The 26,424-nt window shown below is 41.1% G+C and overlaps 1 long non-coding RNA gene across 1 annotated transcript; it reads left to right on the top strand.

Moving 5' to 3' along the window:
* Positions 1 to 4,301: 4,301 nt before the first annotated feature.
* Positions 4,302 to 20,995, top strand: LOC140908228 (uncharacterized). The gene is made up of 3 exons (XR_012157810.1): positions 4,302 to 4,379; positions 9,503 to 9,695; positions 20,662 to 20,995. It is a non-coding gene; the product is annotated as an uncharacterized LOC140908228 (long non-coding RNA).
* The last annotated feature ends 5,429 nt before the right edge of the window (positions 20,996 to 26,424 follow it).

Here is a 26,424-nt window from a genome sequence, read left to right on the forward strand (position 1 = left end):
TACCCTGCATTTAGAAAAATAGAATCATAGAAAAGTAGAACTGGAAGGGATCTTGATAGGTCATGTAGCCGGTTCTCTGCACTGAGGCAGGACTACGTATTATCTAGACCATCCCTGACAGGTGCTCATCTAATCTGTTCTTAAAAACCTCCAATGACTGAGATTCCACAATCTCCCCGGGTTATTTGTTCCCATGCTTAACTACAGCTACGATTCGGAAGTTTTTCGTAATGTCTAATCTACACTTCCTTTGCAGCAATTTAAACCCATTTAGATGATTCCATGCCTTACAGCTCTGGACCAACCTCTGATTCCACTGTTGAATATGATGTGCTTTCTTCCTGACATTCCTGATTTGAAGAGAGAATTTTTTTTTAAAAGAGGATTTGGATTTGCTAACTTGTCTGTTAGTCAAAGTCCTCCCAGCCTTTTTTCCTTGAGCCTCTTCATCCTCTGATTCAATCTTGAAGCTTTATGGGAGCATTTCTCTGATTCCACTGCAGTAAATTCCTTCCTATCCTGTTTCTGGTATTATTTCCAACCAAAATATTCATAGCCCACTTATCCCTCATACAATACTTGAAACAGTGGAAAATTTGCAAGGTTAAGCTTCCTGAGAGAGAGAATTTGGGGGTCTCAAGCTTGAACTCTGGAAAGCAGTGCATCCCCTCAAGACCCTTCTGGCAAGAAAATTGATGGGATGCTTACAAAAATTCTAAAATTATTCCTCTTTGTCAGTGCACTCTTTATAAACCCAGTGTTTTGGCAGGACTTATAATGCCCTAGCACGTCTGTCAATTATACTTAGATTTTGCATACCAAAAAATGATGATGGAATAGATGGTTCATCGATCTGTCAGCCAACTTCCAGCATGATTCTATCCAGGGTAGTGTTGAGCAACTAATGCCATAGATTAGAGTACTATGGCTGTGTCCTTTGAGTTTCAGCAAAGTCTCGGATGACCACACTTCTCTTCAAAGCGGGTAATCTGTTTGGAGATGCCCTCAATCAGGAGCTCAGAGATATAAATGAAATTAATGGGCAGCAGGTTAATAATAAAAGGATGTTCTTCACACAGGGCACAGTCAACCTGTGGAACTCCTTGCCTGAGGAGGTTGTTAAGGCTAGGACTATAACAGGGTTTAAAAGAGAACTGGATACATTCATGGAGGTTAAGGCCATTAATGGCTATTTGCCAGGATTGGTAGGAATGGTGTCCCTAGCCTCTGTTTGTCAGAGGGTGGAGATGGATGGCAGGAGAGAGATCACTTGATCATTATCTGTTAGGTTCATTCCTGTTAGGCACCTGGCATTGGCCACTGTTGGTAGACAGGATACTGGGCTGGATGGACCTTTGGTCTGATCCAGTATGGCCATTCTTATGTTGTCTAAACATAAAGGGATCCTTCTGTTTTTAATAATGTTCACAGATCCAGTTCCTACAAGGTGTCCTCCAGGTGTATCCATCATCTTAAAGGCTCCTCCCTGGACTGAAATACTAGAAGAAAACCCTCTATGATAACCTTTTCATAGCTTATCCACCAGAGAACACTTCCTACAAGGACCGTTCAGAAGAGCAAGACATTTCTGATACAAAACACACTTTCTTCTGTCTCTTTTAGTGGTTCTTCATCGACGTGTTGGGAGTCCAGCACCACGGGCAAGTGGCTTCTCATTGTGTGTCCAGTTCCATAGCTCTGGGGTTTAATAAAACTAGCAAGAAATTGATACCTTGGGACATTAGCTTCTTATTGTAGATTACTTAGTTTCCCTTTAAAAATCCTATTAGGAGATCTACCTGGGTTTTGAAACTACTTTTACTATGGTTTTGTGCAAACATCTATCTCCTAGATTTGAACCTAAAAGCCTTTGTTTTGTAGACATTACCTTCATTTAAAGGTTACTCTGGCAGCCTTATCAGGCAACCCCACTTATCTGGTAATCCATTGGGGTTAAATTTCTTTTAGAACAATTCCATTGTTCCTCTCCTCTTTTCATTTGAGGCCAGAGGTTACCCACTCCAGCTATTTTCCTACCACAAAATCAGGTTCTGAACATACTTAGTATTTCATAGATGTATGCATGGGGCTTAAAGAACAAGGCCCATTAGATCTTCTGACAGGCTTTGGTTTCTATAGCAATGAAATGAGGCTGCCAGTTTCCAGGTCCACTGTCTCTGAATAGTTTAGGAGGTATATCTACAAGTTTCCCATTAGAAGTCTAATCCCTCAGGAGCTGGAATCTCATTTCACTAGAGCTACGGCTTTATCTGGACAGAGAGAGGAGAAAGTTCGTTGAAGGCAATGCTTCTTACCTGTTACAAGGGCTTTATGAAGCTGAATTTGGTGGGCTAGAAGAAGTACACATAAGCTCCATTATATATGTCCAACACAGAGAACCAGAGAAATACTTAAATTTGTCCTATTTCACATTGATGTTGAGGAAAACTATTATAAATAGCAATAGAGAATTCTGATCATTATTTTACCTAAAATGAAACCTAATTCATGAGAGTATTTTTCCTATCAGAGGAACCAAAAAGCATGGAAAACCACAAAAGCATTTACAAGGAATTGCTATGAAACAGCAAACAATTGTGAGTTTAGCAAGAGTCAATGGGACCATATCGACTTTTAATTGGGCTTCTAAATAAAGAACTCTCCCAAATTTTCAGTTAAAAGTTAATCTGACTTTAGAAGGATCCTTAAAGAGTCCACATAATTCTGAACTTATTAAATGTAAAGTAAATTTATTAAGGAACCATCTAGTGACACATACTTTATTCCTTCCAGGGTTAAAAAGGCAGATTGCAGCTGTCTTGGATAACTTCCTGGGCATATGGTTCTAATTGGTCATCAGAAGTGAAGTCAGATTTTACATTTACATTGAAGTCAGATTTTAATTGATATAGGAACTGATGACAAGTGTGATATAATTGAATCTGATTAATCCGTCTCTCTTACTAAATCATTCTTAGACTGTTCAGGAGGAAAAGTTAACTGCATGGGAAGTTTCTAGCCAAAAGTAAGTATAAAGATACCAATTCAAAGTTGTGCTGTAAGTTTTCAGTGGTCCACAAATTAACAACCTGTTATGAGTGACAAGGCTGTGGCATTTGGCATGATACATGACTGGAAAGTCTCTTCTTGTGTTTTGGGGGAAATACAGATAGGACTAGTATGTTATTTCCCACTCAAGATTAAATCAAAGATAGTTCAATTTCTTACAATGTAGACCTGGCAAGAAGAATTTCAATTACAGCATTTCCTAAGACAAGTTAGACATTTCCGAACAGACAAGTTAGACTGAATGTGGGGTTACAGAAGATAATAGAAGCTGAAGAGTGAAGACAGATTTTCAGACTTCAGTGGAATGTTTGGATACTCAGCTCTGTTGAAAACCAGGCTCACAATGTCTAAGAAAAATGGAGCAGTTTCTTCAAGTATTGACTTGCAACAAAACACACTTTGAGAAGTCCTTTATCCTTTCAGGATGAACAGGTACACTTTTTGCTGCCACAGGTTTTTTGCAGCTCATGAAGCACCAAGTTAATAATTTTAATGTAACCATTTGAATGATAATATTTCAGCAGATATTGCTAGGGTCTTTTACCTCTTCTAGAGGAAAATAACAGCAACTACAGCACCTGGAAGTCATAGTCACTCACATATAGTGGTGTATGACCAGACAGTTCAGTGTATTGAAATAATAGTGTGTGTAGGCCTAATGCCAATACATAAGTGCTTCTTTTATCAGAATCAATTTGACTTCTTGGGAAATTGTATTAGTGAACAGGGAGTAGGCCCAGAGCCAGAGGAAGCAAAAGCTATCAGGGAAATGTAGCCTTCTGAATTCATCTAAGAAATAAAAAGATTTTTACATAGGATTCACAATCCAGTAGAGCTGGTTGGGAATTCTTTTAGCAATTTTTCCCTCTATCAGCAAATGACAGTTTGTGAGAACTGGAACTTTTGGCAGAAATGTATTGGAGTCAATGGTCCAGGATGGTCAAAATGAGAGAGAGCAACATCCCAGAATGGGCAAGAGCCTAGGGCATTCATTTGGGAGATCTAGGTTCAAGTCTCTTCCCCAAATCAGATAGTGCAAGGACTTGAATGTGGATCTCCCCGTGGTAGGTGAGTGCCCTAACCACTGGGCTACTCTGGGGTAGGTTTTTGTTGTTCTCATTTTTCTTTTTTTTTTTTAAGAGCTCAAGTTCATTTAAATGTGAAACAAAATCAAATGTGGAACTACAACACTTTTCACAAAATGATCCTTCTTGTTTTCGGATTAGCCTCTTTAACCCAGCTCCTGAAAAGTAAAAGCACCTGGTATTGCAGCACCACGCAGAAAACAAACATTCATCAGAGTGAAAACTGTGAGTTACACTAGTACTTTCCTTCTGTGATGCCATGAAGGATGACTGGATGTAAGTGCAGGTGTCAGTAAGCATGGATTGATGGTCAGCCACAACAGGCTGTATACAACTCTAGGATGCTACTGCTACTGAACTGTGTTATGTGCTGACTGAGATGGAGTGCCTGGATACAGTACGGGTATGTGACAAAATTGAAAAAATGTTTAGATTGCACTTAATTTTTGATTAGATTGCTCTTAATTTTTGACTGATAAACTGGTTACATGCCAGTGTGACCTAAAAGCATCCTAAAGCCAGATGGCAAAGGGCTGCATGGTATGTACTAGTAAATCTCAGCTGGCCTAACCAGCTCAAATATACCTTATTCTGCTATTTATTTGAAAGGTGTCTTGTAATATATCATTTGAAAAATAACACCACGTTGGTCATTAATATCACTGCAAAATGTATGCAACAAAACTGTATTAGAAATCATGGATATTCTCTGATACTGTGTGGTACAGTCTGTAAATAGACAAAGTAGGCAAAACAGGGTTTGCCCAGCCAAAGGCAAACACCCCTTTGGCTCAGTTGCAGATCAAGCCAGGTATGACCAGAAACTGAGAAAATCAGCTATTCATTTGCATGGGAGATGTCAAGATAATTTGTATTGTAAATCACAGGAGACATCAAAAATTAACGTGGCTTTGTCTTCCTGGTGAGCACAGAAACCTGAGCCCCCAGAAGGGCTTCCTAACTTTGAAGGCAAAGATAAACTTTGGGGATATAACAAACTGATGAAAGTCTTTGGGGCATCCATCTCTTGGGAGAACAAAGTACTGGCTCTCCGACTAAACTAACTGGGGAATGCTGACAACTTGGTGTGAGTAAGATACAATGTTAGGCCAAGCTACATCTTGCTAAAAGGTGTGTTATTTTTGTTCTGTGGTAACCCCTTCATATCTCTTTCACTCTTTCTTGAAATAATTTAAATCTATGTTCTTTGTTAATAATAGTATTCTTTGTTTTACTGCTGTATTGAGATGGTGTTTAACCCTTACCCCAACTTAGCTAACAAACTGTTGTGAGTACTGGCTCTTTGGATGCAGTGAACTTGGTGTTACATCTGCAAGTGTCCCGTGAGAGGGACTGGACACTGCAAAAGACACTCGGAACTGGAAGGATTGTTGGGGTCACCCTGCAAGGAGTAACTGGGCTGGTAGAAGCCATGGTGAGACCGTTGTGTTGGGGGCTCTGAGTCAAAGCTGCATAGCACAGAGGCACCCAGGGCTTCAGGGGCGGTGGTGACAGAATTCATTATTGGCCTAGGTGAACCCCCAAAGTGTGTCAGCCTGAAAAAATGGCAAGGAAGTATTCCAATAAGGTGTCAAAGAGTACTATTAAGCAATCTTCAGGCCAAGGCACAAGCCTGGCAAGGCCTTGGTATGGTAGTTGTTACTAACCTGTCTCGACATCGCTGAATATTGTTATTTTCAGATTATTTTTAAAGTAGCGTCCAGAGGCCCCAAGTGGACTGGGTCTCATTATAGCAGGCATTGTTCAAAGTCATAGGTAGATACATTCTCTGGCCTGAGGAGCTTATAGTCCAATTTGAAACAAGATGCAATAAGGGAAGGGAGAGGACATATGAGGGTAATAAAGATGAGATCATATAATTATATTAGTTAGTTGGTGCCCTGTATTGGTTTCAGGTATGTAAGTGGAACTCAGTAGTAACTTCACGAGAGTCCGTGCAGTTACACCAACGTGAAACTGATATGAGGTCAAAATCAGTCCAAGTATTTCAGATGTAATGATTAGACCAGTGGGCCAATCCCCTGGTTATATACTGTGTGTGTGTGTGTGTGCGTGTGTGTGTCAAAATATTTAGCAAATTCGTAGAGACAATATTTTAAAAATCACAGTAACATGCACCTTAACCTCTTGTGCCACTCACAGTTTAAGACTAACTCTGCATTCATTTGAGACACTTTACAATAAAATGCATAATTAAGTTTCTCTCTCTATAATACTTGTTTATTAATGGAAAAGTAAAAATCATCATTTTTGCATGTTATCTTCATCTGATGGGAAAACCAGATAAATGTAACTTCACTGCATTGCTATAAGTTAGCCCAAATATGAATGTGCACTCTTCACATAATGTGCTCACACAGAAATAGGGAATTGTTTTCACATCTCATTTCCTTAGCAGATGAGATGGAAAATTAATTTAGAAACAAAATTGCATAAAATATTAGAAGATTACTTTTTCTTATTCTATAATCAAACTTTTTTTTGAAAAGTAATGAAATTGCTGATAAAGTGAAGGTTTCACAGCATAGATCATAACCCCAATCAACCTTCCTGAACAAGGTAGCATTAGGGCAGGGCAAACAGCAATTTAATATTCACTTCATGATGTATTAGTAAATCTCTTTAACACCATAATTAGAATATGGCTAGTAACAGGTCTGTTTGTTATCTGTAAAGGAGAAAAAATAATTGCTCTCACTAATTTTCTTATAATTTGTGTTCTTTTGCATCCATCCACACTCTACCAGAAAAAGTAACCGGGAATAACGTATCCGCATGCAGGGATGACTGTTTGAAAACTATGTTTAAATAGTTTGAATACAGTTTAAAAATCCTCTGTGGATGAACCAAAAGTGAATTAGGACAGTTTTTTTTCGGTTTTGAAATAACCTTTTCCCAGCCTATGTATGTAGGTCTGTATCTGTATGGGACTCCTTTTCTTACAAATTTTTGTCTCTGGCAGTCTCACAAGTGGAGCAATGGTGGCTGATTTTCTCCTAACTACTGTGTCATTTAAATCTTCTCTTGGACTGCACAATGGTTGAAATACCAGTGTCTTTTCTATATTAGTGCTCTGTATTGTCACCACTGATTGAGCTGCATTGGTGGTATGGTAGCTGTGAAAAATATTAAGAAAGAGACTCTGGTGTAGCCCTCTCAGGGTGTGAGTTAAAATATGTTTTTGTTGTGTTTTTGGGTTTTTTTTTTGTTTTTTTAACAAGTGTCCTATCATGGCTTTGGTTTGATCTGTCCTGGCCCTTTAAAACACACGAATACCTGGTTTAGTGGGAACTGTGTTTGAACCATATTTAAATTTGGTTTTCAAATATGGTTTCCCTGTAAGTGTAGATGGGACAAACACCCACCCCTCCCACCCCCACACACAAAAGAAGAGAAATAAATAAAAATGTATTTTACTAAATTTTTGAATTTTGAAGGGGCCTGATTTTCAGAGATGGTCAATGTGGCCTCCTTTTGTATATTTGCACGTTTGTATGACTCCGTACTCACATCTCGCTTTCTGTGCAGTAACACCTGCTCATCAAATTGAAAAGTTTCCAAATCCTGGTCAGGCAGGTCTTACATTTGCAAGTTTATGCACTGATGTTTGCTCATCAGAAGAAGGGCTAAATCCATAAGGAATAATTTATAACATACTGTTCCCACCAGATCTAAAAATTAATCTACAGACAACTGAATGATCTCATGAAAAAGCCACACAAATATATGAATTATTTTTCTCACATAAAATTTGTTAACTGCAATTAAAATATGAAATAAAGCAAACCTTATTTAACTAAAACTTAAATATCCAAGACACTTATTTACCTGAAAGAAGTAGTGTCATCCTGTGACAGCTATTACAGGTCTTTCCCCGGATGGTGAATGTTAGGTAAATGTATTCAGTTAATATTATTTTATGTATGGGGCCGTAGGGAAAGTAGAACTTGTAGTTGGACGTGAAACAGATTTAAAACAACTGAGGACCCTGTAAAGGCCCTTTTGGTAGCTAGGAGCAACCACGGAATGTTTGTTCAAATTCTAGCTGTTGCTCAAAGACCAATGAAAGAGGGAGTTGAGTTTTACTTGGTGGTAGGCGTTGTTCTAGGTCCTGGCTGAAGGTTCCAGCAAAGAACTCTGAATTAGCTTATCATTGGTTTACCTGAAATGAAGAATGTAATCAAATCTGGAGCAGAGCTGTGGTGATTAGGTAGTCCACCACTGACCTTAGAAGGGTCCTTGGAATAAGGGAGCAAAGCAAGGAGTTACGTGAGGTGAAATTCGCAAGTGAGAAGCTTGGTGGTGATGTGATAACCCTGTAAAACATCCCAGAGCAGGACAGTGGTACTCCCAGAGGGAAGCCTTGCTGTGCCAGGAAGTGTCTTGGAACTTTTATGAGTGAATTTACAGCTTCTGAGATCCTAGAACTGAGGCAATCTAGTATAGATGTCCCTAGTTAGGCTCAAGACCTTAAAAAGTACTATTAGTTGGTACTTATAGAGGGCTCTGGAATTTTGCTGATTAACCATTTCAACAGCATCAGGGGAATTTGGCCAGAGGAATGATGGGCATTTTCTTATGTTTGCACAAAAAACCCTATGAAATCAACCTGCAACTTCAGAGGGCATCTTTCTCATTCAGCCTGGAGCTCCTGCAAAATTTCCTTTTAGGTGTACAGAACCTGGCTCTGCCATATCATCACTGGGTAGCAAGATATTGAAAAGTCTTCCACTTATCCAAAACCCCATCTAAGTTATGTTCATGGCCCCATCTCATTTAGAAAAATGAAGTCTGATTGTATTAGGTCATGGACAATTTTAGAAAAATCTTTCAGATAGTTGTTACAGATTAACACTTTCTCCTCCTTAAATTATACTGAACTTGTCTATTGTGTCATCATTGAACATGAAATGATATGGTCGGATCTTATTTTTATTGGATTTATTTTTTTAAAGCTAACCCTGTTGGTTTTCAGATCTTCAGTGGTGAAGGAACTAGCAAGATTCAAGACCACCTCTGTGTGCTTTGTCCTCATGGTTATCTGTGTTCTGACACTACAAACTTCTTAGATATTTTCCTGCTGTGATTTAGATAGGCAAGTGACTGAGCTTTCATGGATCTGTCCTCCCAATTAAAAAAAAAACCCAACCACTCAAAACAATATTTTTTCAGATGTGTTGGCTCTTGTAGTCAGACGGCCTCTTTGTAAAATTCACCTCCTTCCCACAGGTACACTTTTTTAAAAAAAAAATACCTCACTGTATGGTTTTTAAAATACCATATCATTTTACCATCTCATGTTCAAGGTGTCTGTTCTTATTTTTAAGGCACTTAATTCTTTGGAGTCAGGATACCTAAACCAATCAACTCATGTTCTGGGAAATGATTGCTGTTGTTAACTTCGGTCTTCTGATTCAGTGTGTGCAAATACGAAGATTATTTGAACAGGAAATAAAATGTTCTTGGTGAGGTCGCTAGAAGGAATCAGACTGTCCAGAAAGACTCTCTTGGATGTTCCAGGTAAGTAAATCCATTTTTCTTATGTTTAAGTATTTAAAATCATTGTCATTATAATGACTTTGGGATGGATTCTTCCAAAGAGAGCATGGAAACAATCGGCAACACTAGGTAAATTAGCTCCATTTTGGGGGGATTAAAATAAAATGATCCAACAAGGGGGAGTTTTTCTGTTTGTTAACATGTTCCAAGGACATTTTGTTGGCTAGCTTATGACAATTATTATTATTAAATCACTTCAAGTCATATGTGTGTGGCGGGGAGAAATGCTTGCCATCTAACAGTCTAAATCTCTTGGACTTGAACTAGTCATCAATGTTGCAATACATATCTCTGCCATTGGCTCTCATTTGCTGTTGTAAAATTTGCCTTATTGCATTTTTACTGTCTCCTTCTAAGATTGTGTCTTCCTCCTACACTATTTCTAGAGCCTATGCTCTTTGCCTCTACTTTTATGGTCCTTCTCCTCTCTCTGTCTTACAGTTGGGTAAAACTACACTTCCAATACATTAAATTTTGCAATACATAATGGGCAAATCCTGAGAGGTACAGAGTACCAGCAGCCCTTGTTGATACTTATGTCAGTGGGAATTGCTAATGCTTAAGGCTATATTTTAGTCAGGGGTATATAGTAAAAGTCGTGCACAGGTCACAGCCAGTAAACAGTAATTCATGGCCCGTGACCTGTCCATTACTTTTACTAATACCCGTGACTAAAACTTGGGAGGGTGGCCTGGGTACTTGGGGGAAGGGGCGCAGGCGACGGCGCATGGCCCGGAACCCCCAGTAGTGCCGGGGGGGTGGGGAGGTTGGCAGGGCTGGCAGGCTCCCTACCTGGTGCTGCGCCTCCCTCCCAGCAGCAGCAGAGTTTGGGTGTGGGCAGGGGGTTGGGGAATGGGATGGAGTGAGGCTCGCTCTGGGCGGTGCTTACATGGGGGGGCTCTCCGGGAGCAGCAACATTCCCCTTGCTCAGCTGCTAGGCAGATGCGTGGCTGCCTTTACCTGCAGGCACAGCCCCCGCAGCTCCCATTGCCCATGGTTCCTGGCCAATGGGAGCTGTGAAACCAGGGCTCTGGGCGGAGGCAGGGTGCAGAGCTGTTTGGCCATGGCTCCGCCTAGCAGCTGAGCAAGGGGCAACTCACTGCTTCCGGAGACAGGTAAGTGCCACCCACAGGCCACCTCACCCAGTATGGTGCCCCAGCCCCTTGATCCCTCCAACACTCAAACTCTGCTGCTGCTCAGGGAGGGCGGGGGGCACGGTGGCCCGAGACTGCCCCATCAACAGCCGGTGAGACCGGTGTGGGGCTGCCTGAGCTGCCCCTGAGCCAGGCTCACTGGCCGCTGCGGAAGTCATGGTGGTCATGGAAAGTCATGGAATCCGTAACCTCCATGACAAACCCATAGCCTTACTAATGCTCAGCATTTCAGAATTCGGCATATTATATTTTCTGCAAAATTGAAATTTTTATATGCAGTCTTTTCTTGACAGCAATGTCAGAAGCCAGGAAAAGTCATTGCAGAAAGATGTGCTTGCTGTATTGAGACTGGAATAGGGATGGTTGATACCAAAAATATAGTGCATTTGCACTGCACACCCCATTGATGATGCAAAATCATTGACTGCATCAGTCACATGGCATACAGCTAAGCATCTAAAGAACTTCTCCATCAAAAGGTACGTCTTAGTATGGAGCCTAATACAACCCCAGGGAATAGAAAACAATCCAGAGTAGGTGGTTGTTTTTTTTTTTTATTTGGTCTTTGTACTGAAAGATTTACAAGACAGGGTCTTTCACAACCTTTCACAAAAGAGAGGACACTCTCTGTATATTTGATAGGATTTTAAGAGAAAAATATTTTTCCTAACTGATCTATTTCAGGTTTCAGAGTAGCAGCCGTGTTAGTCTGTATCCGCAAAAAGAAAAGGAGGACTTGTGGCACCTTAGAGACTAACCAATTTATTTGAGCATAAGCTTTTGTGAGCTACAGCTCACTTCATCGGATCTATTTCAGTAAATATCATGAAGGACTAATTTGAAAATCATCCCCTACAGGTATAAGCTCTAAAAAATAATTCAGTAACACAAAACAGTATACTAAATCGAACTGACCTTCAAAATGGTTTTAGAAATTCATTTGGAATACTTGCAAAGGTGAAATCTAAATAAGTATATAAATTGGTGATAACATATGTATTGTGTAAAGGAGCTGTTGTGGCTCTTATGTGCACTGTGACTCATTAATCTCACACATTTTTAGCTCATAGGTTGACGCATTATTTAGTCTTCCCCATACAGAAAATGATTTGTCTAATGAACTATACAGTACTGAATCTGCACTGAATCAAACCTTAGAACTGTTTCAGTGTTAATTTAATCTGCCTTTGGAGCATCATACAATTAAATAAGGCAAAGGTGAATCAGAGCTACATTGTTAGTAAGGCGGAAACTCAGCAGGTATCTTGCTATCTAGTGGAACTCTAAATGAAAGAAGGCTCACTCTAAAAATCAGAATCTGTTCATTTAAAGTACTGCAGCATTAAACAGAAAGAGAAATCAGAGGGCATTAAAGTTAGGTTGGAAATGTGCTATTCTTTTAGTTAGACTTTCTTTGAGACTTTGGTTGGAGATGTGGTTGTTTCCTGGTATTCCAGTCCCTGTTGTCTGAATTTCATCTCTTTAAAAAGCAAACCCCCCAAACCTTTCATTTGTCTTTTCATATATATGCACAATAATAAAACAAACAAATAATAGAAATGGTTTACAATCCCTCTCACCCTTCCCTATCTCCCAATGTGGTGATATCTCCTAGGGTAAAACATTATAAATTGTATATGCAATAGATGTCATTCACATTCAGTTCAGTATCCATCTGTTTTGTACATCTGCATCTTAATAATCAAATCCAAATGTTAGATTATTTCCTTTTCTTCAGTCTTTTTGGTAAGTCTTCCAGTAGATCACTTTCTGCACTGATCCCAAACCACAAAATCTCTTCCCTTTCTGGTGCTTATTCAAATTGGTTAATATATATAAAAAAATGTATACCTATAGGTGCTTCTGTTTGGTCACAGGTAACAGTCTGTATTTTAGTAAAGGGATTCCAGATTTTTAAAGTCTAGCTTGTGCTTGTTATTACAGCACCAGGTTTTGAAGTGGTGTGCCTCAGATACAACCATCTGAGTACAGTTCCCACCCTGATTCCCCCCTTGTCTGCAGGATAGTAATTTCCAGTTGATCCGTATCAGCAGCAAATTTCAGTACTCCTTCCTAGTGCTGGCTCAGATGTGCTGGTGACTGCATTCAAATCTAGATATCCCTCCTTTGAAGTCATAGAAAGCTGAGCTTCCTGAATGCTTTTTCCCAGTTATTAAAGTTGTTTAGATCCAGAGATGCTTAGATAGACTGTGGGGCTTGTCTTTTTAATTAGTACTGGCTTGATCTCCATTTTAGATATGGATCATTCCGTGTAGTCTATTTCAATCTGGAGTTTATTTGGTCATCTTTGTGACAAATCAAAAATAGTTTCAAGATGACATACCTAGCAGTAGGCCTTTTTGTTTGGAAAATCACACCTGCCTTATCGTTGTGTCTGTGTAGCTTTTACCCTATGCCGTTTATCCCATATACCAGGGATCGGCAACCTTTGGCATGCGGCCTGCCAGGGTAAGCTCCCCGGGTGTGGGCCGAGGGATGTGCTAGCCGCCACTTCCTGCAGCCCCCATTGACCTGGAACATAGAGCCGTGGCCAGTGGAACTGGTGAACGGCCGAACCTGCGGACACGCCAGGTAAATAAAGCAGACCAGCCCGCCAGGGGGCTTACCTTGGCAGGCTGCATGCCAAAGGTTGCCGATCCCTGGCATACACAATTCACTAATATGTAATGCATTTCTTGTAATTTTTGTTTGATATGAATTTTCGCAAAGTTTTTTGGGAAAAAATATAATCCCCGAAGGATATTCATTTTGACACTAGCTATCTTGCCTAAATGGAATATTGTATATTTCTTATAATTATTGAAGGATTTCACAGTATGACATATTAATGAGGATGTCAGATTTTGGTGACAAAATTGTTCAAAATTATTTGAAATTTGCATCCCTAAATTCCTTATTGAAAGTTACCCCATCAAACTTTTTTTCTCTGATTTTGCTCATTTATATGACATGGGTTTACCCCTAACATTTCTGATTTACTATAATTCCTTTGAAGTTAGAGACTCCTTCAAATATTTAATTTACTCCAAAAGTGCTGGGAAAGTTTGTTGCTGGTTAGAAGCAAATACGCTGCATCACCTACATATAGGCATGCTTTTCTCTGACAATAGTAGCACCTTTTTCATTATTTTAATGTGATAAGCAAATGGTTCTATTTCTATGGCAAATAACTTTGATAAAGAGCTCTCTTGCTTGCGTTGGAGGCAAAAGGTATTAAACAAACTGTTGCTTGGGGTTTGAACTGCAGGCCCAGATCCAGAGCTGGTATAAATTGCCATAGTTCTATTGAAGTCATTGGAACTGTGTCAGTTTACACTAGCTGAGGAATTGCTCCAATATATTTCTATGCATCTCAGAAGATGGCCTTTTCCAAGGCATTACTTGGGTCATGTAATTCCATTCAACCCTGTCAAAAGCCTTTTATTCTGGTTGTACTCTGTCCTGTAATTTCACTTTTTCACCAGTTAGCATACTCTATTATTAATGTCCCCTAGTGACTGCTCTACATGTTTCCAAGAGAGACCCCTTATGAATTCTTTGCCATTCCATTCAAATTAGCGAGTAATCAGAGAAATGTAAGGCTGGAAGATGTTATCTTGTCCAGCCCGCTGTACTGAGGCAGGATCAAGTTTACCTGGACAATCCCTGACAGGTGTTTGTCTAACCTCTTCTTAAAAATCTCAGTGATGGGGATTCCACAAACTTTCTTGGGGAGTCGATTCCAGTCCTTACCTATCCTTATAGTTACAAGGGTTCTTCTAATATCTACCCTTAATTTCCCTTGCTGCAGATTAAACCCATTACTTCTTGTCCTATCTTCAGTAGACATGGAGAACAATTGAACACCATCCTCTTTGGAACAGCCCTTAATATATTTAAGACTGTTTTCATTTCCCCCCTGAGTTGTCTTCTCTCAAGACTAAACATGCACCATATTTTTAACCTTTCCTCAGAAGTCAAATTTATTGATCATTTTATCATTTTTTGGTAGCTCTCCTCTAGGTTCTATCCAGTTTGTCCACATCTTTCTTAAAGTGTTGCACCCAGAATTGAGCACAGTACTCCGGCTGATACCTCACCAGTGCTGAATAGAGTGGGACAATTACCTCCTGTGTCTTACATAGAACACTCCTGATAATACACCCAGAATGGTCACTTGAATAGTTTTAAAATAGCACAGTAGCACGAGAATTATGGTGTCATCACTGAAATTGGTTCACATAAGCCATAGGAAAGACTATATGTTGATTCTGCAGAAAATAATAAACAAATGTAAGTAGGTTAGGCTAATGCTCATTTCAGATGGCCAGAAGTGATGTGCATGATGAACACTCCTGTTGTGAGTATGAAGGCATCCTGTAATGTTTTCTGCATATGGATTACCTGAAGAGATCATTTCAGATTATGGTCCTTAATTTCTCAGAAGCAATTCAGTAAAGCACACTAAGGAGTTGATCCTGTAAGGAGTTGATCCTGCTCCAGCTGGAGTCAATAAGAGTTCTGTCATTGATTTCAGTGGGAGTAGAATTGAGTGCTAAGTTTGCTGCTTACCTGCCAGCATCAAATGGGTTGGCAGAATGCTTTGTGAAGAGACTTGAAAAGACCATAAAGAAAACATCAGCACAGTACCCTGAAACACTGCAAATTTCCTGGTGCCTAATATCTCTCTGAAAGTGCCAGTGCATCATTTCTAAAATGTCAGTTATAAACTACATTTGATTTGCTGGACCAGATTAAGCAAAAGTATTGGCTGGAGGAAAAGAACAGAGTAAAGAATAATTTAAAAAACCTCCTAGGATTTAATGCTAGGTTTCTATTAAATTACAGAGGAGAAAGGCATTGGGAATAACAACATACTTGGTAGAAATAAGAGGGGAAATAATGAAGAAACCTGTTGATTGATTGATTAAACTGTTGCAAGATAAAGACCCAGAAAGGGGAAGCAGCTCTGAAATTGCAGCTAATGGCAATGTGATTACTAGAAAAGAAAATTATTACTCTTTTTATCAGCCTGAAGAGGATGTAAATTATTTTCTTGAGGATATGAAAAAGTTGCATACTGTTTCTTTCCATCTGTAATAAAAAGTCAGGCAAGAGAGAGGCTGTAAATATTCTATGGAGAAGCTCTGCAGTGAAGCAGAGTAGATTTAGGGTTAATATTCTTTTCCTTACTCTAATTAAATTCCTTGTTAAATGTTTGAATAAAATGACTTTTCCTGTGACTCTCCTACCATTGTCATCTGACATATGGTGGATCCAAAGGTATAAATGAGGAAGAGCCAGGTGCATGTTCTCATAGGCATAGCTGGCCATAACATTAAACGTAGATCTCCCAAAAGACTAAAATTATACGTAACAATTGTAGAATTGTTGGCATAGTTGACTGAACAAAGATAATGTCATTCAGTTTTCTGCATACTGCACCTTTATATGAAGAAGCATTGCCTTCATTTCTGCTGCAAGGACAGCGGTGAGGTGACTGCCATTTTGTGTTTCAAGTTCAGATGCAGAGTGTGACTTACTCTTTTCCTCAATCTGAAATAGTCATCTACACTGAAAAATACTAGATTTGCTCATAGTAGTAACTGAAAAAAATTGCTAGTTGCTCTGAAGATATGAATACAAATGTTAATCTAGAAGATGAATTGCTGGGTGCAGATAAGGAATCAGCGGAAGAGCAGATGCTCAGTTTTCCATCATGGCAAAATGGACAGAGTTATTTCTTGCGGTTGTATGGTTGGAATGTGTTGGCTGACTGGTGAGTGAAACATAATCAACTTTCCTACTCTTCATTAAATTACTGTATATACTAGTAATAAATCTCTCATTTTCATTTGAACTTTTTTCCTTAGTGATGTTTTAATAGCCTTAACTCATTTGAAGTGTCATAGTTAAAAAATCTGTGCACTATTCTAAAAATGCAAGCAATACTATCCAGTAGAGCTGAGAAAATAACTCACAGTAAATAAGTTATTTAGTGAACATATGTTCTTTTTCTGCTCTAGAAATATATGTGAGTAGGTCAGTTTCCTATGATTTCCACATAGGCTTATCCCCACTTTGCTATTTCATGACCTGCCAGATCATGAGATATTTTTTTTTTACTCTAGTTGTAAGTGTAGGTATGACTTCATATGAAGATTAAAAAAAAGTATATGGAGAGATGACCATTAGTTTCTCATTCATTCCACACTTTATCCTTGTTCTTGAAATGCACAAGATTGTGGGAACGAAAGCTAGGAATAGTCACGCCCCCTTTCCTTCCCCTGCCCCGTGTTCATGTTCCAGTAAACTAAAATAAAAACAAATTATTTTTTCATATGGTCTCTCTGGTTCTTCCATGGTTTGGTTCAAACATTTGTGTTGCAAGATTGGGGCCAGGCTCTTTTGGTGGCGAGACGGTTCAAACTCACGCTGCCTTGACATTCTCAGTACCAAGGCCATTTAGAGAGGTGCAATCTCCTGAGAGCAATGACAGTTCCATGCTAGTGTCTTTGCAGGCACTTTATGCTAAAAGAGGCATGAAGGAGATTTGGCTATAAATGTACCCCCACTCTTTTGTTGCTGGCTACCAGACAGGTGCACATGCTGCGTGGCCTTACAGGGATGTAACAGTAGCTGCATTCCTTCTGTGCACTGTGGAGATTAGAGAGGCCTGGCACTCTAAACTGCCCCTCTGTGAATTCCAGTGTTTGAGAGCCATGAATAAGCCCTCACTGATGGCCTAAGTCTGATAATGAGTAAATTCTAAGGAAAACCAAATTATCTAGTTTATGCCGGCGTTATTACTGTCATAAATAGATACTAATTGTTGCCAAGAAGGCCAATGGCATTTTGGGATGTATAAGTAGGGGCATAGCGAGCAGATCGAGGGACGTGATCGTTCCCCTCTATTCAACATTGGTGAGGCCTCATCTGGAGTACTGTGTCCAGTTTTGGGCCCCACACTTCAAGAAGGATGTGGATAAATTGGAGAGAGTCCAGCGAAGGGCAACAAAAATGATTAGGGGACTGGAACACATGAGTTATGAGGAGAGGCTGAGGGAGCTGGGATTGTTTAGCCTGCAGAAGAGAAGAATGAGGGGGGATTTGATAGCTGCTTTCAACTACCTGAAAGGTGGATCCAAAGAGGATGGCTCTAGACTGTTCTCAATGGTAGCAGATGACAGAACGAGGAGTAATGGTCTCAAGTTGCAGTGGGGGAGGTTTAGATTGGATATTAGGAAAAACTTTTTCACTAAGAGGGTGGTGAAACACTGGAATGCGTTACCTAGGGAGGTGGTAGAATCTCCTTCCTTAGAGGTTTTTAAGGTCAGGCTTGACAAAGCCCTGGCTGGGATGATTTAACTGGGAATTGGTCCTGCTTCGAGCAGGGGGTTGGACTAGATGACCTTCTGGGGTCCCTTCCAACCCTGATATTCTATGATTCTATGATAATCCGGGGTGCACTGCAATAGACAATCCCCAGCCACATGCTGATGTCATGAATTTGTAAAAAACGGACAAGCACAATAATGGGTTTCTGCCATGCTACATTAATTACCCATAGGCATGACGTGTAGGATTTTATAACAGTTTATCCATATATTTCTGTGGCAAGTAACCCTGGACTTGTGGCAACAAATGCACATTTCTGGGATGCATTTTCTTATTTCCACTGTGTGGTAACGATTAGTTGATAGAGATTAGTAACTGTACTGAGGTAGTCCAGGTTCTTAAAATGTGGTGGTGGTAATACCACCCACCTCTTAAATTTTGTCCCCGTATTTAGGGCACTTACCTTGGATGTGGGAGAGACATGTTCAATGCCCCTCCACCCACGCCTGAGGAGGGGAAAGGATTTGCCCAAGGATCTCCTTCTTAGTGTAAGCGGGGAACTTTCCTGGCTTATACAATACCCCGGTGAAATGGGCTAGTGAAAGGATCTGAGTTCTCACTCCCACTTCCTTTACCCAGAGGCCTGCCTGACCTCAAGGCTCCCCTTCCACTCTCCCCTGTGGCAGAGTCCTCGTAACCCCAACAAGGCTGGGCCCAGGATTCCTGGGCAGGGGCTCAACCCCCAACCTTGTTGTGGTAACTAGGGCAGGGGTAGGATGTTCCCACTCTGGGGTGCTCTCTCTGCACTGGATGCTTCCCTGACCCACTGATCATTATACAGTTCAAAGCAAATACAATTTATTAAACAGCAATCAATTTAAAAAATAAGGAAAAAATGGCAAAGGTTAAAGGAAAACACATAACCCTGCTTTGTGGCACAGGGACATCACATCCAGTGTCTCTGGAATGTAAGGGAAGTTCAGTCTGTTCCTCACAAGTCCCAGGCCTCCTCCTCAGGCCCTGGCTGTACTGCAGGGATGCTGCAGGTCGGACACTTGCTCTGGCAGTGGCCACGTGCTCTCAGGCTCTAGGTGGCAGGACCCTTCTTCCCAGCATTACCACCACCCCATTGGGGTTACAATCCCCCTCCAAGTCTGGCCTGCAGAGCCTCTTGGTTGAGGGCGGCTCCCTGTGCTGGATCTGCTGCCCAGGGTCCCACTCTCTCTCCGCAACTGCTCACCGTGCTTGGCTCTGGACTGCTCCAGCTTCACCACTCTGCCTCAGCATGGCTGCTGCTCTGCCTCCAGCTCCCTAGGTTGCTTTTCTGGCCCCCCTGCTCTACTTACTGCAGCTCTCCTCCCAGGACAGGTCTGCTCTGTGGGCTGCTTCTGTGACTCTGCTCCCACCACTGACCTGCTTCCTGGGTTGCTTTTCTGGCCCCTCTGGATGTGGCGCAGCTCTGCTCCCCAGCCCAGCTTGGGTCCCTGCTCTCTCCTTAGCTCAGCCCCACTCTGTCTGACGCAGGCAATTCCAGCTCACGCTGAGGATGGGACCTCCCTGGCCTCCTGACTCCCTGATTAGCCTGCCCACCCTGTCAATTAGGCAGACCTGGAGCCCTGGCCTATCCCCATTGTTCCTGGGACTGTCAGTCTCAGGGTCCTGATTTCCCATTGACCCTTCCCCTTTTAGTACTGGGAGCTAGCCAACCAAAACACCCCCCCCGAATGTTAGTAAGGGGCCAACAGTCCCCTTACATTAGGAAAGTGCCCTCAACACTGGGCTATGGGATACTCTGATGTGGGGCTCCCTCAATTTCCCCTGTTGAAGCTGTTTCACTGTGGATAAATAATTAGAGTGATTGTAGTAGGGGGACTGGACACTGGATCTTTCACCTTCCAAGTCAATGCTCTAGCAGTGGTTTCTAAAACTAGGACTTAGGCAATTAAATGAGGGGTTAAGGCATCTGAGTGCCTTTGCAGATCTGGGCTTAAGTTAATGGTGAAAAACTCAAGTTTTGGGGAATTTCATTTCTCCCCCCCCCCAGTATTGAGAAAGGAAATTGGAATGAAAAGCATGGGGGAAGTAACATTTAAATGATACCATAGAAACCATACTTTAAAAATAAAAACATGCAGGCAAGGGCCTTGTGACTTAAAGGGCAAAACAATCTATGTCATTCTGAGTCATTTAAAATGAAGGGTGAATTATGTAAAGCAATGTGGTCATTTTCAGATTCAAAGCCAGGAGGCAAATGCTACTGATGTAGGTTCATCTGCTTGCTCTTTAGTCCTTGTTGATGGCAGGGTTGATTTGTTAGGGTTCTTTACTGATTGAAAAAGGTTCAAAAATGTGATTCCTTCCCCTCAACAAATGTGTTCTGTTACAATGTAAACTATACCTTACTGTTGAGTTTTCCTGTTTTTTGACTTTAACAGACTGCATGTCGCTGATGTCGTGAGCTGATCAGATCATCAACAGGTGGCAGTGTGGCATAAAATTAAAACAAGGGAGAGGTTCAGAGTCAACATCATGGTGACAAGATAGAGGAGGGGAACCTGGTGGTAGGATTGAAAAGAATGAAGGGCTGGATGCAGGCTGACGATAAACTTTTACTCTTGTCAAAACCCCGTCAAACAGCAGTTCTATAAGATAACCAAATAATATTGTCTGGAAAGTGTATGTATGTTTGTGTTTTACTCTGGGTTAAATCCTGAGAGGTTCTGAATACTGCATTAATGTTGATGGAATAAGTGGCCCAAAGAGTCAAAAGTGTTGGCATGATCCTGAAACTGTGCAATAATAAACATTGTCATGGTACTAAGCAGTGTGAGGTCTCTATATACCACATCTTCAACCGTATTTAACAAACACCATTACATTTTTTAAAAAAACGTTTTATTAAAGTTCCAAGGGGAAAAAGAATTCAAGTATTAAACCTTTTAATATCCATTTTCCCTTTAGCTGTAGAAAGTCATTAGAAGGACACCTCCCCCCGTTTGACAGTCTTTTCGATGGCATTACAGGTAACTGTCCTTTTTGGGGAAAAAGAAAAATTTAGTTGAGCTGGGCTGGATCTGTTATTGCTGCTGTTATAAGCCAGTCCCATTTCCTAAAAGAAGGGGGAGGGATAGCTCAGTGGTTTGAGCAGTGGCCTGCTAAACCCAGGGTTGTGAATTCAATCTTTGAGGGGGCCATTTGGGGATGTGGGGCAAAATTGGGGATTGGTCCTGCTTGAGCAGGGGGTTGGACTAGATGACCTCCTGAGGTCCTTTCCAACCCTCATATTATATTATTCTAAACAAGACAAACACAGAAGAGGGAAGAGAAAACAGCAAAGAGAAAGGTAGTGAAAGTGACTAGGGAGAGAGGCTGTTAGATATTTGATTCTGACAAATAAGGAGAAACTGGTTGAGAATTTGAAGGTGGAAGGCAGCCTGGATGAAAATGATCATGAAATGATGAGTTCATGATTCTAAGGAATGGCAGAAGGGAAAAAACAGCAAGATAAAGGCAGACTTTAGCAAACTCAGAGTTGGCAGGAAAGATCCCATTGGAAGCAAGTCTATAGGAAAAACCTAGTTCAGGAGAGTTGGCAGTTTTTTAAAAAGAGACATTATTAAGGGCGTGAGAGCAAACCATCCCAATTAATAGGAAAGATCGGAAGTATGGTAAGAGATCACCTGGTCTTAGCCAGGAAATTTTCAGTGACCTGAAACTCAAAAAAAAAAAAAAGAAAAGAGTGGAAGCTAGATCAAATTACACAGGATATAAAAAAGCGGCACAGGCCAAGGGACATGCTGGCTGCCCTTCCCACAGCCCCCCTTGGCCTGGAGCAGTGAACCGCAGCCAGTGGGAACTGCAATTGGCCAAACCTGCGGACGCGACAGGTAAACAAACCGGTCTGGCCCGCTAGGGGCTTTCCCTGAACAAGCGGCGGACCGGCTTTGAGAACCGCTGGCCTAGATGAACATACTATAAGGTGAATCCACAACTCATTGGAAATCTGTCCTACGAAAGTAACCAGTGGTTGACTGGAAGGACATATTGAATGAAGTCCCACAGGGATCTGTACTGGTTCCAGTTCTATTCAATATCTTCATAATTTAATAGGATAATTGCATAGAAAGTACACTTATAAAGTTTGCAAATGATACGAACCTGGGGGTTGCAAGCACTTTGAAGGCTTGGTTTCATATAACTTCAAAGAAGACACACTTGTGTTGCTTAGCCTTCTCTTTTTTTTTTTTTTATACCCAAAGTTCATGTGCATCTAGTTCTGGCACCTCTTCCCAAAGACAAATTTGCTCTATTGTCTGAAGAATCTTCTGAATACAGAACCCACTATCATACATATTTGTTCGAAGAACATCAAACAAAACTTCTGTCATTTCAGATATGTCACTGTAGAGGCAGAGGAGAAAACCTGAAAATCATCAAGTATGGTCTGAAAACCCTTGGCTGAGGAGAGAGATTGAACATCCCAATCTGCTGGAATTTCACCATGCTTTTGCAGAGTTTGATCAGAGCTTCTCTGCCCTGCTTAACAGTTTATCCAAGGCTCAAATGAAAATTCCACCTTATGGTACAAACAGAAGGCAGTCTCCATTTAACTATGTTTCAAAGAAGTTCAGCCCACCTTGGAGATTGAGAGAAAAATGCAGATATTTTCTTAAAAATTTAGAAGGAATCTGACATTATCTGACACTATTTGCTTCAAAACAGATGACAGGATTTAAAACATGGTCATAGCAATGAACAAAAAGTACACGGGGGAATTTTTCACAAATGTGATGCTGAACCTTAATATTACTGCTGCACCAACATACATCTGAGCTACCAGCCTGTCACTGAATTTAAATTTCCAGTACATCTTTTCAACAAGCTGGCTAAGGCCAGCTGCAATTTGATTTACTGTCATCTATAAAACAAAGCATTTTGCATCACTGTTCTTTGTCACATAATGCTGAGACTTATTGGCAATATCTGAGATTTCATCAAGTAAAATAGCAACAAACAATGCTTCCTCCACTTCTCTGGCAATGGCATTAAGTTGGACGTTACTTGACTCTGGCCTATGGGATACCAATTAATTCTGGGGCACACACTGCATACGTGAACAACACACCCCTGCACTGGGTTCCTTTTTTTTTTCGGCTTGAAGTGGTCAAGACGTCTCTCAGGATTAGGACAAAGAAGGTCTGATGGTGTTATGGTAGATCCCAGAGTCCCAGGAGACACTGGGGATAATAATCATTAAAGTAAAACTTGCTCCTTCCCCCTTTTTCAGTCAGCCAGCACCATCATCTGTCCATCTCCTTCACTAATTTTCCTCTCCAAAGACTTTTCTTTTAAGGACCTCAAAAGGCAGTGATGGGTAGAATAACCCATCTCCTCATTATCTTGTCCATCAATTGGCCTAATTTTGGCACACCACTTTTGGTTCACTGATGGTTCCACAATTGTCTTGTTTATCAGGCATAATCTTAACACAGCCCTTGAGTTATCTTAGAAGGCCTTTTTGATTAGACTAGTTCAGTCCATCTCTTTTTTTGCACCTTTTCCCCAAACATTTATTGTTGTGTCATTTGGAACATTTTGTAAACTTTTATCCACTTCCCTACAGTGGGGATCACAATTTGAGATACATGAGTAGGCCCAATTATTACAGCAACATTCACAACTTAATAGGAGCAGTAACTGTTCAGCATCCTCCTATTATCTCAGCTAATTTCTACACACATCAATGCTAGAGAAGGGCCTAATGCCTGGAAGGAGCTGAGCTAGTGAGTAAAGGAGACTTCAGTCCTATTTGGTACAAAGGTGTTAAACATTACAACTGGTAGGGAATTTTCCAGTGCTGCAGTTTTTCATCCAAAATGATTTGTTGAAAAAGAAACTGCAGAAATATATCAGTTGCTGCTAGAAGGTGACTCAGGTCTGCAGGGAGGGAGGGATCGACCATTAGTTACATACATTGGAACAGGCAATAGCCTGGTGGTTATGTCATACACCTGGGGTTTGAGCAACCCAGGTTCAAGTCCCGATTCTCCTTAATTCAGAACTGGGTCTCGAAACTGGGTCTCCATAGATAAGTGCTCCAGCTCCTAGCTATAGTTTCCATCTCTCCTGCTATATCTGTAATAGGGTCAGCACTCACCTCTTGTGAGTACCCCCTTATCTCTGGCCAATATATCTGCAATCAGTTTTTTTCATGGGGTGGGCACCCACCTCTTGGGGATGACCCCCTTTCTCTTGGTTAGGTGTGAGCCTGCTTTTCTTTTTGGTCTTACATCAGGGTAGCACCTGCCTCTCATGAACACCCCCCCCCCCCAGCCACTCGTTCCTTTGGCTGGTCTTCGGTAGCTCAGCCCTCCAGGTGAGCAGCACACTCTGTCTCCCCTTCTGGAGTATACAGTCCAGAGTTCTTATCACAGCCGAGGTATGGGGCTGTAGCTCTAAGGCTTCTTCCCAGAGGCACTGCCTTCTTCAGACACCTAGCCAGGGCCCATCTTGGTACCCTCAACTAGTGTATTATTCAACAGCCCTCCCTGGACTTAGTCTGCTACCAGACCAGCAGGGCCCTCACCTGGTCTGGCCAGGTTTTATGCTCAGTCTTCCAAGCTCAGCCTGCCTGCACTGACCTTTTGATGGCTCTGCTGCTATTCTATCCAGACAGTCAGGCACCCCATCTTTGGCAGCCTCTGCTGGGCTCAGTTCTGTCTGGTGAGCTCTTTGAGAGTCCTGCTGTTCATCTAGCAAGCCAGACACACCATCCTCCCTCATCAAGCTCCACACAGTACCTGAAGATACACCTTTGCTGTTTGCCTTTTTATCTGGCTCTTCTGGCCCTTTATTGGTCGCCCCAGCAGCCCTTCTGATTGGCTGCTCTTCTGCAGCCACTCTAGGCTGCCTGGAGGACTTCTTGCTGCTCTATTCTGGGACAGGATGATGCAGGGCTGAGAGGCCTCCAGCAGGGGGCCTCCAGGCTTAGTCCACTCTGCCACACAATTACATATTCATGAGGCCAGAGAGAGACTGACTCTGTAGATCAGTGGTTAGGGCACCTATGTGCAAGACCCAGGTTCAATTCCCTAACCAAAGCACTATTGACTATAGTGTTGTGGATCTCTGACCTTGTTGCGAAACATTTTGAAAGGCCTCGTTTTTGTCCTGAGGTAGAATGGGGATTTTTAAAAAATCTTGAAAATTCTCTCCTGGGATGGGAAAACAGTTTCCTGCCCAGTAAAACTCAGACAAAATTTGCTATTGAAATAATATTCAGATCTGCATATATTCAGATTTAGATATATTTAAGAAAAATACAATGTTTAAAATTAACACTGGGGCAAGTTGGGGTTAGCAGCAGCAGCAACAGCCCAGTTGCGTACAGTTTATGCCAGGATGCACTTTTTAAACCTCAATACTATATTAAAAAAAGAAAATAATGCTGCTAATGTATTAATATATGATATGTATGAAGATCCCTCCCAAACCAACAGGTTTACTCCCAACCCAAAAACAAAATGAACTAATAATGAAAAAGGTAAACAGGAGTTACTTGCAGTAGTACAGTGACACACACCAGTGCTGAATCAAATGACTCAAAGCAGCCTACAAAATTAGGCTTAAAACTGGACTTTTAAGATTTAGACATAATTCTGGGCATGCACTTTTTCAGGTTGCTTTTGAATATTGGGTTCTCTGCATCCCTATGCAAGTGCTCCTGCTTCTAAGAGGCATGCAATAGCTTCTGCAGTTGTTAGACATATCAACAATAATAAGGAAAACCCCCAAAAGTCTAACCACCCCACTCCAAAATACAGGGTATAAATCATCCCCTATTATGGACAAATCACCCCCAAACTGTATATAAAATCCCTCTAAACTGTATATGGCAGGAAGTACTTTGGCAAAAATTAAACATATGTCACCCAGACTAAATACCGTAATCAGTCCTTCAAACTAGTAAAGACAAAACAAATTCCTCCCAAATTCCTGCACAAAATATACAAAAGTACAAAAGTCCATCTTCCCCATGCCCTGAAATTTAGTGTTCCAGTGAATCCTAGTACACTGTGCTTTCTATATAAGCAACTTTATATGATACTTTACAGTCCCTGTGCGAGTATAACTCATCATTTGTATGCTGAATGAAAAACTGCTTGATAGAGCAAAACCAAAGTGGACTCATTGTTACA

This window comes from Lepidochelys kempii, chromosome 3 (genome assembly GCF_965140285.1).
Source record: "Lepidochelys kempii isolate rLepKem1 chromosome 3, rLepKem1.hap1, whole genome shotgun sequence".
Classification (NCBI taxonomy): Eukaryota; Metazoa; Chordata; order Testudines; family Cheloniidae; genus Lepidochelys; species Lepidochelys kempii.